The sequence below is a fragment of the Schistocerca cancellata genome, chromosome 2 (genome assembly GCF_023864275.1).
Source record: "Schistocerca cancellata isolate TAMUIC-IGC-003103 chromosome 2, iqSchCanc2.1, whole genome shotgun sequence".
NCBI lineage: Eukaryota > Metazoa > Arthropoda > Insecta > Orthoptera > Acrididae > Schistocerca > Schistocerca cancellata.
In genome coordinates this window covers 971,019,700-971,033,674 of record NC_064627.1, presented here as the reverse complement: position 1 = coordinate 971,033,674, position 13,975 = coordinate 971,019,700, and the positions used below count along the sequence as shown (strand labels likewise).

Sequence of the window (13,975 nt, the reverse complement as noted above, 5' to 3'; positions counted from 1 at the left end):
ACCTTTACAGTACAGCGGTAAGTCGGCGATATTCTAGTCGCGTTATGTTGCCCTTCATGGCCAGGTATCCTGAGCTTAACATTTCAGCAAGATAACGCTCGCCCCCATACGACAATAGTTCTACTGTTGGTCTTCGTGCTTGCCATATCAGATCTTGGCCAGCAAGGTCGCCGGATCTCGCCACAATTGAGAACGTTTGGAGCCTTATGAGCAGGGCCCTCCAACCAGTTCATGATTCTGACGATCTAACGCACCAATTGGAAAGAATGTGGCATTATATACCCCAGAAGGGTATCCACAATAACTCCATCGATCAATCCCCAGCTGAATAGAGGCATGCGTAAGGGTTAGAGGTGGATTTATGCATGACTTGCTCAAATTGTGGAGCTCTTTCTCTTTAACAAATCATTCAATTTTTTCATATTCTAATCATTTGTTTGTTGTACATGTGTATCACAGCTATCGATTTCACAGGTCTGCAAAAAATTTTTTTGTCAGCTGCATGAGATCTTTTTACTGAATTATACATATTAGAATGCGCTGATTTCAGAATTGACGTCCATTTTTTTTCTATCACATAAGGTTTTTTGCAAATTGAAACACAAAAAATTGTCAAAAGCACTCGTTTATTCAAAATTATCAAACATAATATTTTTTACAACCAATGAAACATTATTTTGAGACATATAGTAACAATATTATACTTATTCATGTTTTTTATGAAATTTTTTCTTCTTTTCCCTGATACTTCGCCGAGTCCTTTTCCGATTTCCATCTTTAGTTTACCGCTTAAGCATCCAACAGTGGTCAGCAAGCATAGTGACATCCCAACTTCCTTGGTACCGTCTCTTGATATCACGGCCATCCTGGTGAAACCGCTCCCCCTGTTCTTCACTGTAAGCTCCCAGGTTCTCAGGAAAACTGTGGTGTCACCGCCAGACACCACACTTGCTAGGTGGTAGCCTTTAAATCGGCCGCGGTCCGCTAGTATACGTCGGACCCGCGTATCGCCACTGTCAGTGATTGCAGACCGAGCGCCGCCACACGGCAGGTCTAGAGAGACGTCCTAGCACTCGCCCCAGTTGTACAGCAGACTTTGCTAGCGATGCTACACTGACAAATACGCTCTCATTTGCCGAGACGATAGTTAGCATAGCCTTCAGCTACGCCATTTGCTACGACCTAGCAAGGCGCCATTACCAGTTTATACTGAGATTATATAATGTATCAACAAGAGCGATGTTCTCCAATTATGGATTAAAGTTAAGTATTACATAAACTCCGTACTTTATTTATTAGACTCAACTCCTTTAATCTGTTCCAGACCTCACGCCAGCCTGCGTGAGCTTAAACGCGTGCTATTCGGCTACAAGTCATAGTGGATTGGCTGTCGGGTCAGTCCACTACAAAAACTGTCTATGTGGGAGTGTAAAAAATGGACCTTCAAGCTCATCTTACAGCCTTGAGCTTCGTATGCTGCTAGCATCCGTAGAACAATGATTTTGTAGTCAGGATCCTTAGTATTTCCCAAAAACGTTCGCACTACATCCTTGAACGATACCCAAGCTGTTTCTTCGTTCTCATTCATACTTTCCACAAAGAGGGTGCCAGTTAAAAGTTTTCTTATGTCGGGGCCAGTGAAAACTCCCTCTTTCAGCTTTGCTTCTGACAGCTTTTATTTGTTAATCTGGAACCCAACAGTTCGGATGTAACTTTTGAAAGACCTAAACCTCTTTCTAGATAATTGAGCTTACTTTGGGAAAATAGCTGAAGCCTTTCATCTTCGTCTAAAGGAAAATCTGAGCTTGATTCACCCTGAGGAGGTAACGTAACTTCGTCCTCCAACTCACTCGGGTATTCATCCAAACTGGAAGGTGGCTGTGGAATAGGTATTTCAGAGCTATGGGGCAGTGGACGTACAGCTGAATCAAGGTTCGGATATAATATGCTTCTTTCGTTTTTTGAATTGAATCCCTTTACGTCAACTGAACAGATGTAGCAATCAGTGATATGGTTTTTCTGCTCACACCATATCACAGGAATTTCAAATCGAATTACATTTTTCTTAACCTTAAACCACAAACGAAGATCTTCTTCACATCTTCTACACACCTTATGTAGGGCCCATGGTTTATCTTAATCACCAAGTTTTGATTTAAAGTAAGCAAAATAAACTGTCCTCACAAAATCATTTATGGTTCGCTGTTGACTTTTGATAGTGTATTCACCACAGATATAACAAAAACTGCTTGGAGAAATAACACAACATCGTGTAGCCATGACTAGACAGAAACAAAAGCACTGTTCACTTGAATAGCAATATGTCTACTGAGAGTTTCTCTTGATTTCATACGAGATACAAATCCTTCATTTGACATGTCCCAACACCATAAAACTGAACAATAAGATTGTTTGCATTTGCTTCTGCCGCCCAGGAGTTCACGGTAAAACCCGCAAGTGATGACAAAGAATAGTTAACATTGTAATTAATTTAAATTTAAGTTTATTTTATCAATTATAATTGGTATAATTTTTAATAATTATTAAATTAAAAAAAACATATCGGTATAAATACTGCAATGTACATAAAAATCTGTGTGATAGAATTTTTTGGATATTTTTCCTGTTTTTTGGAAGGTCAAAATCTATTAGAAAATGTTAAAAACTCCTATGCAGTTTTTCGTCCCACTCGGATCGTTCCTGCGTTGTGCATCGCTTTTTTTTGTCTTACAGTGTATTTCGACGATGACTTCGCTTACGGAAGCCTAATGATGCTTAACATTATTGTACACGAAAACGGCCAAAGCTGAATTCGCGACTGGACAACAGAATGAACAATACTTATAGTCAAATGGCAGAACTTTCATTTAAATAATTTCTTTATAACGCTTGCGAAGACAGATAGTGAGTGCTTGGTACGATATGGGAACTCTTCAGCATACAACGGCACCACTGCTCTAATAGTTTGGAGACATGTGCCATTAACTATATTAACTGTCTTATACGTCGTGAACGCTTAAATAGCTTAACTAACAAGTTATCTGATTGCTACAACAGCAAAACACTGACTGACTAATGGGCTTCAAGCGCAAAAGTAAAGGTAAGAACCATGCGTGAGTTACGTACCTGCTTACATTTGATGTAATGGGGCCGACGTTTGTAGAACTTTTCATGGTGCGGCAGCGGTTCGTGGCGGTGCTATCTTCATACTAGTTGACCAAGCCCCACACATGTTACGTTGTTGAAGTTTCTTTCAAATACTACGCAAGAAGGTGTGTAGCTCTATAAAAACTAAATAATAAACTAAGTTAAGTCCCAATTCGGAGACTATAAACGATAAAAATTACTTGCAAATATCAGGAAATTGACCATATTGTCCGGTGTAGCTTGGTGAAAACCACACCTACATACATTTATTCATTATGGATTTATTTCAGGTGGCTTGTCTTTGCTGCCTCAGCCTGTATATTGGAACAGCTTAGTGGAGGATCTCAAAGAAAGTAAAATAAATATTTCAGTTCACAGAAGGCGAGATAACACGTGAAAGAAACGAAAGATCCGACTAAGAGTTACCTTTCACTATAAAATTGATTCTGGCGTGGCCGGACGGGGTGACCGAGCGGTTCTAGGCGCTACAGTTTGGAACCGCGCGACCGCTACGGTCGCAGGTTCGAATAATTCCTCAGGCATGGATGTGTGTGATGTCCTTATGTTAGTTAGGTTTAAGTAGTTCTAAGTTCTAGGAGACTGACGACATCAGAAGCTAAGTCCCAAAGTGCTCAGAGCCATTGAACCATTTTTGATTCCGGTTCAAAATCTCAGTGCTTATTTTTGGAAATCGGGACCCTGAAAATTCCTCTGGTCTTAGGATCTTCAACGATCAAGTGCACCTTCTACTTCCCCCATCTGACAGCACCAAATATCTTAATCCAGAACCTGTCCCCCAGCCGCAATGAGATCAGCAACCTGCCAACATCATAGCAGCGAGCTAGCTTCCCATCGGCGAGCTTCACATTACATTACTGGACATTAAAGTGGCTACACCAAGAAGAAATGCAGATGGTAATCGGGTATTCATTGGACAAATATATTATACTAGAACTGACATGTGATTACATTTTCACGCAATTTGGGTGCATAGATCCTCAGAAATCAATACCCAGAAAAACCACCTCTGGTCATAATAACGGCCTTGTTACGCCTGGGCATTGAGTCAAACAGAGATTGGATGGCGTTTACAGGTACAGCTGCCCATGCAGCTTCAACACGATACCACTGTTCATCAAGAGTAGTGACTGGCGTATTGTGACGAGCCAGTTGCTCGGCCACCTTTGACCAGACGTTTTCACTTGGTGAGAGGTCTGGAGAAAAGTGCTGGCCAGGGCAGCAGTTGAACATTTTCTGTACCCAGAAAGGCCCGTACAGGACCTGCAACATGCGGTCGTGCATTATCCTGCTGAAATGTAGGGTTTCGCAGGGATCGAATGAAGGGTAGAGCCACGGGTCGTAACACATCTCAAATGTAACGTCCACTGTTCAAAGTGCCATCAATGCGAACAAGAGGTGACCGAGATATGTAAGCAATGGCACCCCATACCATAACGCCGAGTGATACGCCAGTATGGCGATAACGAATACATGCTTCCAATATGCGTTGACCGCGATGACGCCAAACACGGATGCGACCATCGTGATGCTGTAAACAGAACCTGCATTCAAAAATGGCTCTGAGCACTATGGGACTTAACATCTATGGTCATCAGTCCCCTAGAACTTAGAACTACTTAAACCTAACTAACCTAAGGACATCACACAACACCCAGCCATCACGAGGCAGAGAAAATCCCTGACCCCGCCGGGAATCGAACCCGGGAACCCGGGCGTGGGAAGCGAGAACGCTACCGCACGACCACGAGATGCGGGCGAACCTGCATTCATTCGAAAAAATTACGTTTTGCCATTCGTGCACCCAGATTCGACGTTGAGTACACCATCGCAGGCGCTCCTGTCTGTGATGCAGCGTCAAGGCCTTTACAGCCATGCGGATAAAATGCCTGTCATCTCGAATGCTAGTGATACGAGACCGTTGGGATCCAGCACGGCGTTCCGTATTACCCTCGTGAACCACCGATTCCACATTCTGCTATCAGTCATTGGATCTCGACCAACGCGAGCAGTAATGTCGCGATACGATAAACCGCAATCGCGATAGGCTACAATCCAACCTTTATCAAAGTCGGAAACGTGATGGTATGCATTTCTCCTCCTTACACGAAGCATCACAACAACGTTTCACAGGGCAACGCCGGTCAACTGCTGTTTGTGTATGAGAAATCGGTTGGAAACTTTCCTCATGTCAGCACGTTGTAGGGGTCGTCACCGGCTCCAAGCTTTTGTGAATGCTCCGAAAAACTAATCATTTGCATATCACAGCATCTTCTTCCTGACGGTTAAATTCCGCGTCTGTAGCACGTCATCTTCGTGGTGTAGCAGTTTTAATGGCCAGTAGTGTATTATTCGCGCGCTTCTGGCTAGGCCGAATTTGCGCAGCGTGAACCTTCTCATGGAGGAGGTCGTTGAGCGCCCATAAATTAGGTAAACGGGTGTTTTGCCTAAAAGCAAGCACAAGGGCGGCCAATGTTCGTTCTTGTGCCATGTGCAAAGCTGTATTGAAAGCATACCCCAACAAGGTCGTAAGTTGTCCCAACGGATATGATCACTGTGGTGAAAGGCAATGAGGGCCGCACGCTAATTTCGGTTGCCTCGTTCAGCGGGCGAATGATTTGGATAATACGCCGTTGTTGTGATACCAGGCTGAAAACAGAAATTTCGAAAAACAGCCACGGTGAAGTTCGGAGCATTATCAGAAACTAGCACCCTACATGGACCAAATGTTCCAAATATTGACTGAAGGCATTTAATAGTAATTTGGAACATAGTACCAAGTGTAGGATCAACCAAACGCGTAAAGGCGTTCACGCAATCACGCAACAGTTTCCCTGTCGTGTGTCGTGAACTTGGGAAACGCCCCACATAGGTCTTATTGACGTTCGTCCTCTCCATGGGTTGATTGTTTACTTTCAATGCGAGGAACCTTTGCCGAGTATTCCGTGCTGGTTTACCAACTGCAGCTCGAAACGAAATCCCTAATATACCTTTCCATCTCCTAATCTTCTTCCTTGTCTTAAGGATGCCCAGGTCACCGCCTAAAAAGGTTTGGTGGTAATACTGGAATATATTTAGCTCCCGCAAAAGCTAAAGTCCCTTCAAAAATTAAAATATTGTACCAGCTGTACACCACCCAGAATCTATAGCCGATACGACTGAATAACCCACGTTACCACAGACAGGTCTTCATTCCACCAGATAACAACGTCAAATGTCACTTGAGCACACCACTCGAAAAGAATCTGTCTCCACTTGACTCCATCAGTGTTCCGCCACTGTCGAACTCTCATTGGCTGACCGGCCGGAGTGACCGAGCGGTTCTAGGCGCTACAGTCTGGAGCCGAGCGACCACTACGGTCGCAGGTTCGAATCCTGCCTCGGGCATGGATGTATGTGATGTCCTTAGGTTAGTTAGGTTTAATTAATTCTAAGTTCTAGGCGACTGATGACCGCAGAAGTTAAGTCGCATAGTGCTCAGAGCCATTTGAACCATCTCATTGGATGAAGGTTATCCCCACCGAAAACATCTTTCTTATGTTCTACAGACATGATTTCGACTAAAGTTGACCACTTTCCGCTCTAAACAAATCTATTCAAATACTGTTGAAACAAATAAATTTGTAAACACTTGTTCACACTCAGATCATTTACAATTAATAAAAATTGTAGTTTCTTGATACATAAATAAGCTAGAGTTTTGGTGCAAGTGCACTTACGTTAAATGGCAAGCAGACGACGTTAAATATTATGTAAACAATTATTTATTTCTACTTGATACAAGCGTCTTCTGTCATATTTTGAACACTGGTGTCAGCTAACATATGCGATTGACCACTTTTAAACTGCATTGGTTTTCTTCATATTGGCTGTAATTACATCTCAGTAAAGTTACTAGCAAAAATGATACCATATTTTTAAATAACTATACAAGTATGACAAGATATGATGTTTTCATGCTGAATTCATTTACTGTGTTGCTGTGGCGGATACGACGTTCTGAGAACAATTTGCATAATAAAAAGATACAAATACTTAATTAATCAACAAATAAATTAGCTAGAGACGAGTAGCTTTCAGAGATGATAGCTATAGTCCAACACTGTCATTTGACATATCATTACTTGAACTCACACGAAGCGTTTAAAAGCATCCATGGTCTAGGGGAGGCGGAATGGTAACTCAGCATGTTCGAGCAGAGGGTTATCTGCCTTCTGTAATAAAACAAAAAAAATTGAGTGAATTGCATAGCGATGAACTTGACGGGTGTCATGTGGTGTCCGCCCGGAACAAATGCAATGAACAAAATGAGATTAAAAAATAGGAGGGGGGGGGGGGGTTACAATGTCTTTGAGTAGCTGTAAAGACATTCTCAGTCCCGCGTTCGAACTCCACCACTACTTACATTTTGAATAAAAATAATTAGCAAAGGTGGCCAGAGACTTCCATCATAAGAAGTCTCCCTCATTCAACCAAAGGCGTTTTCAAAGAGAAAGGAGGAGCGGACAGAGTTTCAGGGTACTCTGTTGTCCTTGGGGTAGGAAACTGCCCCTAAAGGCGGAAGAGTCAGCAATGATCAACAACATGAGGATCATAAGGCAATGGAAAGCACTGCATTAAAGACACATAATGTGTATCCACAGGACATATGGCCTGTAACTGAAAAAGGGTCATGATGATATCTCCATCGGAAAAAGATTCTGGGTTAGTCCCCCTTTCAGATCTCCGGGAGGGGACTGCCAATGGGGAGGTTACCATGAGAAAAAGATTGAGTAAACAATGGAAGGACATCGTTCTACGAGCCGGAAGGTGGGCTGTCAGAAATTTGAATGCGGTGGGGAAGCTCGAAAATCTGTAAAGGGAAATCACAAGGCTCAACATATGTATAGTGGGAGTCAGTGAAGTGAAATGGAAAGAAGGCAAGAATTTCTGGTCAGATGAATGTAAGATAACATCAACAGCAGCAGAAACGGGTACAACTGGAGTAATTTAGCGAGTGAGTTACGGTCGCCATTTCAGTGGTACGGTTGTTCTCATCAGACTCGACAGTAAGCTAACACCGACGATTGTTCATCTATACATGTCAACATCGCAAGCGGAAGACGAAGAGACAGAGAAAGTACATGAAGATATTGATCGTGTAATTCAGTAAGTAAAAGGAGATGGAATGTGGTTGTAGGGGAAGGAGTAGAAGAAAGGAGTGAGAGAGAATATGGGCTTGCAGGCAGGAATGAGAGACGACCAAGGCTAATTGAGTTCTCCAATAAATTTCAGCTCGTAATAGTGAATATTCTATTCAAGACACACAAGAGGGGGAGGTATACTTGGAAAAGGCCGGGAGATACGGGAAGATTTCAGTAGATTACATCACGGTGAGGCAGCGATTCCGAAATCAGATACTTAGGAACAGAAATAGACTCAGATCACAATTTAGTAGTAATGGATAGCAGGCTGAAGTTTAAGAGACTAGTCAGGAAGAATCAACGCGTAAAGAATGGGAAACGGATGCACTAAAGAATGAAAAGATACTTGAAGTTCTCTGAGGGTCTAGATACAGCGAAGATGTTTGGTTTGTGGAGCGTTCAATTGCGCGGTCATCAGCGCCTTTACAAAGTCCCAATTTTCACACAGTCCACTTTTTTCACAATCTAATCCAGCTACTGTCACGAATGATGATGAGGATGAAATGATGAGGACAACACAGACACCCAGTCCCCAGGTAGAACCAGATACAGCGATAAGCAATAGCTCAATAGGTAGTTCAGCTGAAGAGGAATAGATATCTGTAAAAAAGGACAATCACAAAAGTTGGAGAGATAAACATAGGCAAAAGAATGGTAACTGCGAAGAAAGCATGGGTAACAGAAGAAAAACTTGAGTTGATCGATGAAAGAAGGAAGAACAAAAATGTTCAGGGATATTCAGGAATACAGAAATACGAGCCACTGAGGAATGAAATAAACAGGAAGGGCAGAGGAAATGGCTGCGTGAAGAATGTGAAGAAATCGAAAAAGAAATCACTGTCGACAGGACTGACTCGGTACGCAGAGAAGTAAAAACAACCTTCAGTGAAATTAAAAGCAAGGGTGGTAACATTAAGAGTGCTATGTGAATTGCAGTGTTAAATGGAGGGAAGCGAGCAGACATGTAGAAAGAGTACATTGAAGGGGGGAAGACTGCAGTGTTCTCCATGCCAGCTCGGACGGATCTGTTCCACGCCAGCTATTCCTACGATCGTCAAAGAATGTAAATATGTTGGTGATTTCTTAGAAGCTCGAAACCAGTCATCTACAAGATGAAAATAAACGACTTAAATATGATCACGACTGTGATTATTAAATAAGTTATAATGTTAACAGATCGCTGTGTTTCCTGGAACAATGTCCCACTAAATTTAAATTGAAGAAACGACTTCAGCGTGTTCTCGCCATAGAGATGGAAACGAACTTCTCCTTCTTCATGACAACGCAAGACCTCACACAAGTCTGCTCACCTGATAGGAACTCACAAAACATCACTGAACTGTTCTTCCTCAGCCACCCTAAACCCAGATCTCCCACCTTCCGACTTCCGTCTGTTGGCCCAGTGAATGAAGGATGATCTCCGCAGGAAGCAACACGTGAATGATGGACAGGTTATAGATGCAGCAAAACATTTGCTCCGAAGTCGATCAGTGAAGTGGGCCTGCAGGCTCTCCCAGTAAGGTGACGTAAGCCCGTCACATTGTACGTAGATTACGTCGGAAAATAGGGTTTTGCAGCCAAATCAGTGGTGAATAATGTGTATTATTGGAATACTGAATAAAACCAAGCTGCTTTCACAAAGAAAAGTGTTGCATTACTTATCAAACGCCCCTCGTACTTAAGGATAACTATGAACACTGTACAATAGAACACTAAAGTGTACACACACACACACACACACACACACACACACACAGGAAGCGTGCAAGGGGCACACATTTTCAGCTGTCCACATCGAGGTATATCAACAACATCTGTCGGCAGCTGAGGTTTTCAGTTAGTCATCATTTATTCCAGGGGAAAACTACTCGGTCATCAACAGTAACTGTTCTTTTGAGAACAAGTTACTGTCTTCGTATATATATAGTTGAAGCCTACCCAGCCATTGACCTTCGTCTGTGCGAATGCGCACAGGTTGCCCAAACTCTTACGGGAATCGCCAAAGCGTGCGCGAGTAATGAGGGGGTAGGCAAATGTCTATAAGGTACAATACATATGTAGAATGCTGGACAGTTGGGAATGTGAGTCTCACGGGAAGCGTGCAAGGGATAAGTCCCTGCAGCCGCGCTATTCATCTGTGTCCTCGGTGGCTCAGATGGATAGAGCGTCTGCCATGAAAGCAGGAGATCCCGGGTTCGAGTCCCGGTCGGGACACACATTTTCAGCTGTCCACATCGAGGTATATCAACAACAGCTGTCGGCAGCTGAGGTTTTCAGTTAGTCATGAAGTGAACAGCTACTGAACAACAAGGTGAGTCGTACCATGGGTGGACAAGACCGGCGCGATAAGAAAACGCTTGTATTACGAAATAACAAATGTTTCTTATAAAGTAAGAAGTTTCACGCCCCACCACCGTCAGGACAGAAGTTGGCTGCTAATACACTACTGGCCATTAAAATTGCTACACCACTAAGATGACGTGCTACAGACACGAAATTTAACCGACAGGAAGAAGATGCTGTGATATGCATACGATTAGCTTTTCAGAGCATTCATACAACGTTGGCGCTGGTGGCGACACCTACAAGGTGCTGACATGAGGAAAGTTCCCAACCGGTTTCTCATACACAAACAGCAGATGACCGGCGTTGCCTGGTGAAACGTTGTTGTGATGCCTCGTGTAAGGAGGAGAAATGCGTACCATCACTTTTCCGACTTTGATAAAGGTCAGATTGTAGCCTATCGCGATTGCGGTTTATCGTATGGCGACATTGCTGCTCGCGTTGGTCGAGATCGAATGACTGTTAGCAGAATGCGGAATCGGTGGGTTCAGCAGGGTAATACAGAACGCCGTGCTGGATCCCAACGGCCTCGTATCACTAGCAGTCGAGACGACAGGCATCATATCCGCATAGCTGTAACGGATCGTGCAGACACGTCTCGATCCCTCAGTCAACAGATGGGGACGTTTGCAGGACAACAACCATCTGCACGAACAGTTCGACGACGTTCGCAGCAGCATGGCCTATCAGCTCGGAGACCATGGCTGCGGTTAACCTTGACGCTGCATCACAGACAGGAGCGCCTGCGATGGTGTACTCAACGACGAAGCTGGGTGCACGAATGGCAAAACGTCATTTTTTCGGATGAATCCAGGTTCTGTTTACAGCATCATGATGGTCGTATCCGTGTTTGGCGACATCACGGTGAACGCACATTGGAAGCGTGTATTCGTTATCGCCATACTGGCGTATCACCGGGCGTGATGGTATGGCATGCCATCGGTTACACGTCTCAGTCACCTCTTGTTCGCATTGACGGCACTTAGAACAGTGGACGTTACATTTGAGATGTGCTACGACCCGTGGCTCTACCCTTTATTCGATCCCCGCGAAACCCTACATTTCAGCAGGATAATGCACGACCGCATGTTGCAGGTCCTGTACGGGCCTTTCTGGATACAGAAAATGCTAGACTGCTACCCAGACCAGCACATTCTCCAGATCTCTCACCAACTGAAAACGTCTGGTCAATGGTGGCTGAGCAACTGGCTCGTCACAATACGCCAGTCACTACTCTTGATGAACTGTGGTATCGTGATGAAGCTGCTGTACACGCCATCCAAGCTCTGTTTGACTCAATGCCCAGGCGTATCAAGGCCGTTATTACGGCCAGAGGTGGTTGTTCTGGGTACTGATTTCTCAGGATCTATGCACCAAAATTTCGTGAAAATGTAATCACATGTCAGTTCTAGTATAATATACACTCCTGGAAATGGAAAAAAGAACACATTGACACCGGTGTGTCAGACCCACCATACTTGCTCCGGACACTGCGAGAGGGCTGTACAAGCAATGATCACACGCACGGCACAGCGGACACACCAGGAACCGCGGTGTTGGCCGTCGAATGGCGCTAGCTGCGCAGCATTTGTGCACCGCCGCCGTCAGTGTCAGCCAGTTTGCCGTGGCATACGGAGCTCCATCGCAGTCTTTAACACTGGTAGCATGCCGCGACAGCGTGGACGTGAACCGTATGTGCAGTTGACGGACTTTGAGCGAGGGCGTATAGTGGGCATGCGGGAGGCCGGGTGGACGTACCGCCGAATTGCTCAACACGTGGGGCGTGAGGTCTCCACAGTACATCGATGTTGTCGCCAGTGGTCGGCGGAAGGTGCACGTGCCCGTCGACCTGGGACCGGACCGCAGCGACGCACGGATGCACGCCAAGACCGTAGGATCCTACGCAGTGCCGTAGGGGACCGCACCGCCACTTCCCAGCAAATTAGGGACACTGTTGCTCCTGGGGTATCGGCGAGGACCATTCGCAACCGTCTCCATGAAGCTGGGCTACGGTCCCGCACACCGTTAGGCCGTCTTCCGCTCACGCCCCAACATCGTGCAGTCCGCCTCCAGTGGTGTCGCGACAGGCGTGAATGGAGGGACGAATGGAGACGTGTCGTCTTCAGCGATGAGAGTCGCTTCTGCCTTGGTGCCAATGATGGTCGTATGCGTGTTTGGCGCCGTGCAGGTGAGCGCCACAATCAGGACTGCATACGGCCGAGGCACACAGGGCCAACACCCGGCATCATGGTGTGGGGAGCGATCTCCTACACTGGCCGTACACCACTGGTGATCGTCGAGGGGACACTGAATAGTGCACGGTACATCCGAACCGTCATCGAACCCATCGTTCTACCATTCCTAGACCGGCAAGGGAACTTGCTGTTCCAACAGGACAATGCACGTCCGCATGTATCCCGTGCCACCCAACGTGCTCTAGAAGGTGTAAGTCAACTACCCTGGCCAGCAAGATCTCCGGATCTGTCCCCCATTGAGCATGTTTGGGACTGGATGAAGCGTCGTCTCACGCGGTCTGCACGTCCAGCACGAACGCTGGTCCAACTGAGGCGCCAGGTGGAAATGGCATGGCAAGCCGTTCCACAGGACTACATCCAGCATCTCTACGATCGTCTCCATGGGAGAATAGCAGCCTGCATTGCTGCGAAAGGTGGATATACACTGTACTAGTGCCGACATTGTGCATGCTCTGTTGCCTGTGTCTATGTGCCTGTGGCTCTGTCAGTGTGATCATGTGATGTATCTGACCCCAGGAATGTGTCAATAAAGTTTCCCCTTCCTGGGACATTGAATTCACGGTGTACTTATTTCAATTTCCAGGAGTGTATTTGTCCAATGAATACCCGATTATCATCTGCATTTCTTCTTGGTGTAGCAATTTTAATGTCCAGTAGTGTAGATCTTGGGTTAATCACGTCTGTTCCCATCCTCATTTTCTCTTCATGGGTACAGTATTTGCAGCTACTATAACCTTGAGACCTGAAGACCAAACAACCGTAGTCAAAGTGTAACCATTGGAACACTGTCAAATATGTGGGAGACACTGCGGCGGCGCGGTTACGTTCGTCTATTACCTGCACCTACCTGTGAACTCTTTGCAGCAGATCGCCGATAGGAAAGCCGAACAGAAACCTACTGTACTGCAACTCACACCAGGCTGCGTACAACGTAACTATCCTAAGAATCGGGAAAAATCTTACTTTTGAATGAAAGGTGGAAATACTGGCAAAACTTCGGTATATTCTGAACCTTGAGACGTATAAGTT

The 13,975-nt window shown here is 45.0% G+C and overlaps 1 non-coding gene across 1 annotated transcript; it reads left to right on the top strand.

Moving 5' to 3' along the window:
* The first annotated feature begins 10,487 nt into the window (after positions 1-10,487).
* Positions 10,488-10,562, top strand: Trnas-uga (transfer RNA serine (anticodon UGA)). Its single transcript has one exon. It is a non-coding gene; the product is annotated as a tRNA-Ser (tRNA).
* Positions 10,563-13,975: the final 3,413 nt, after the last annotated feature.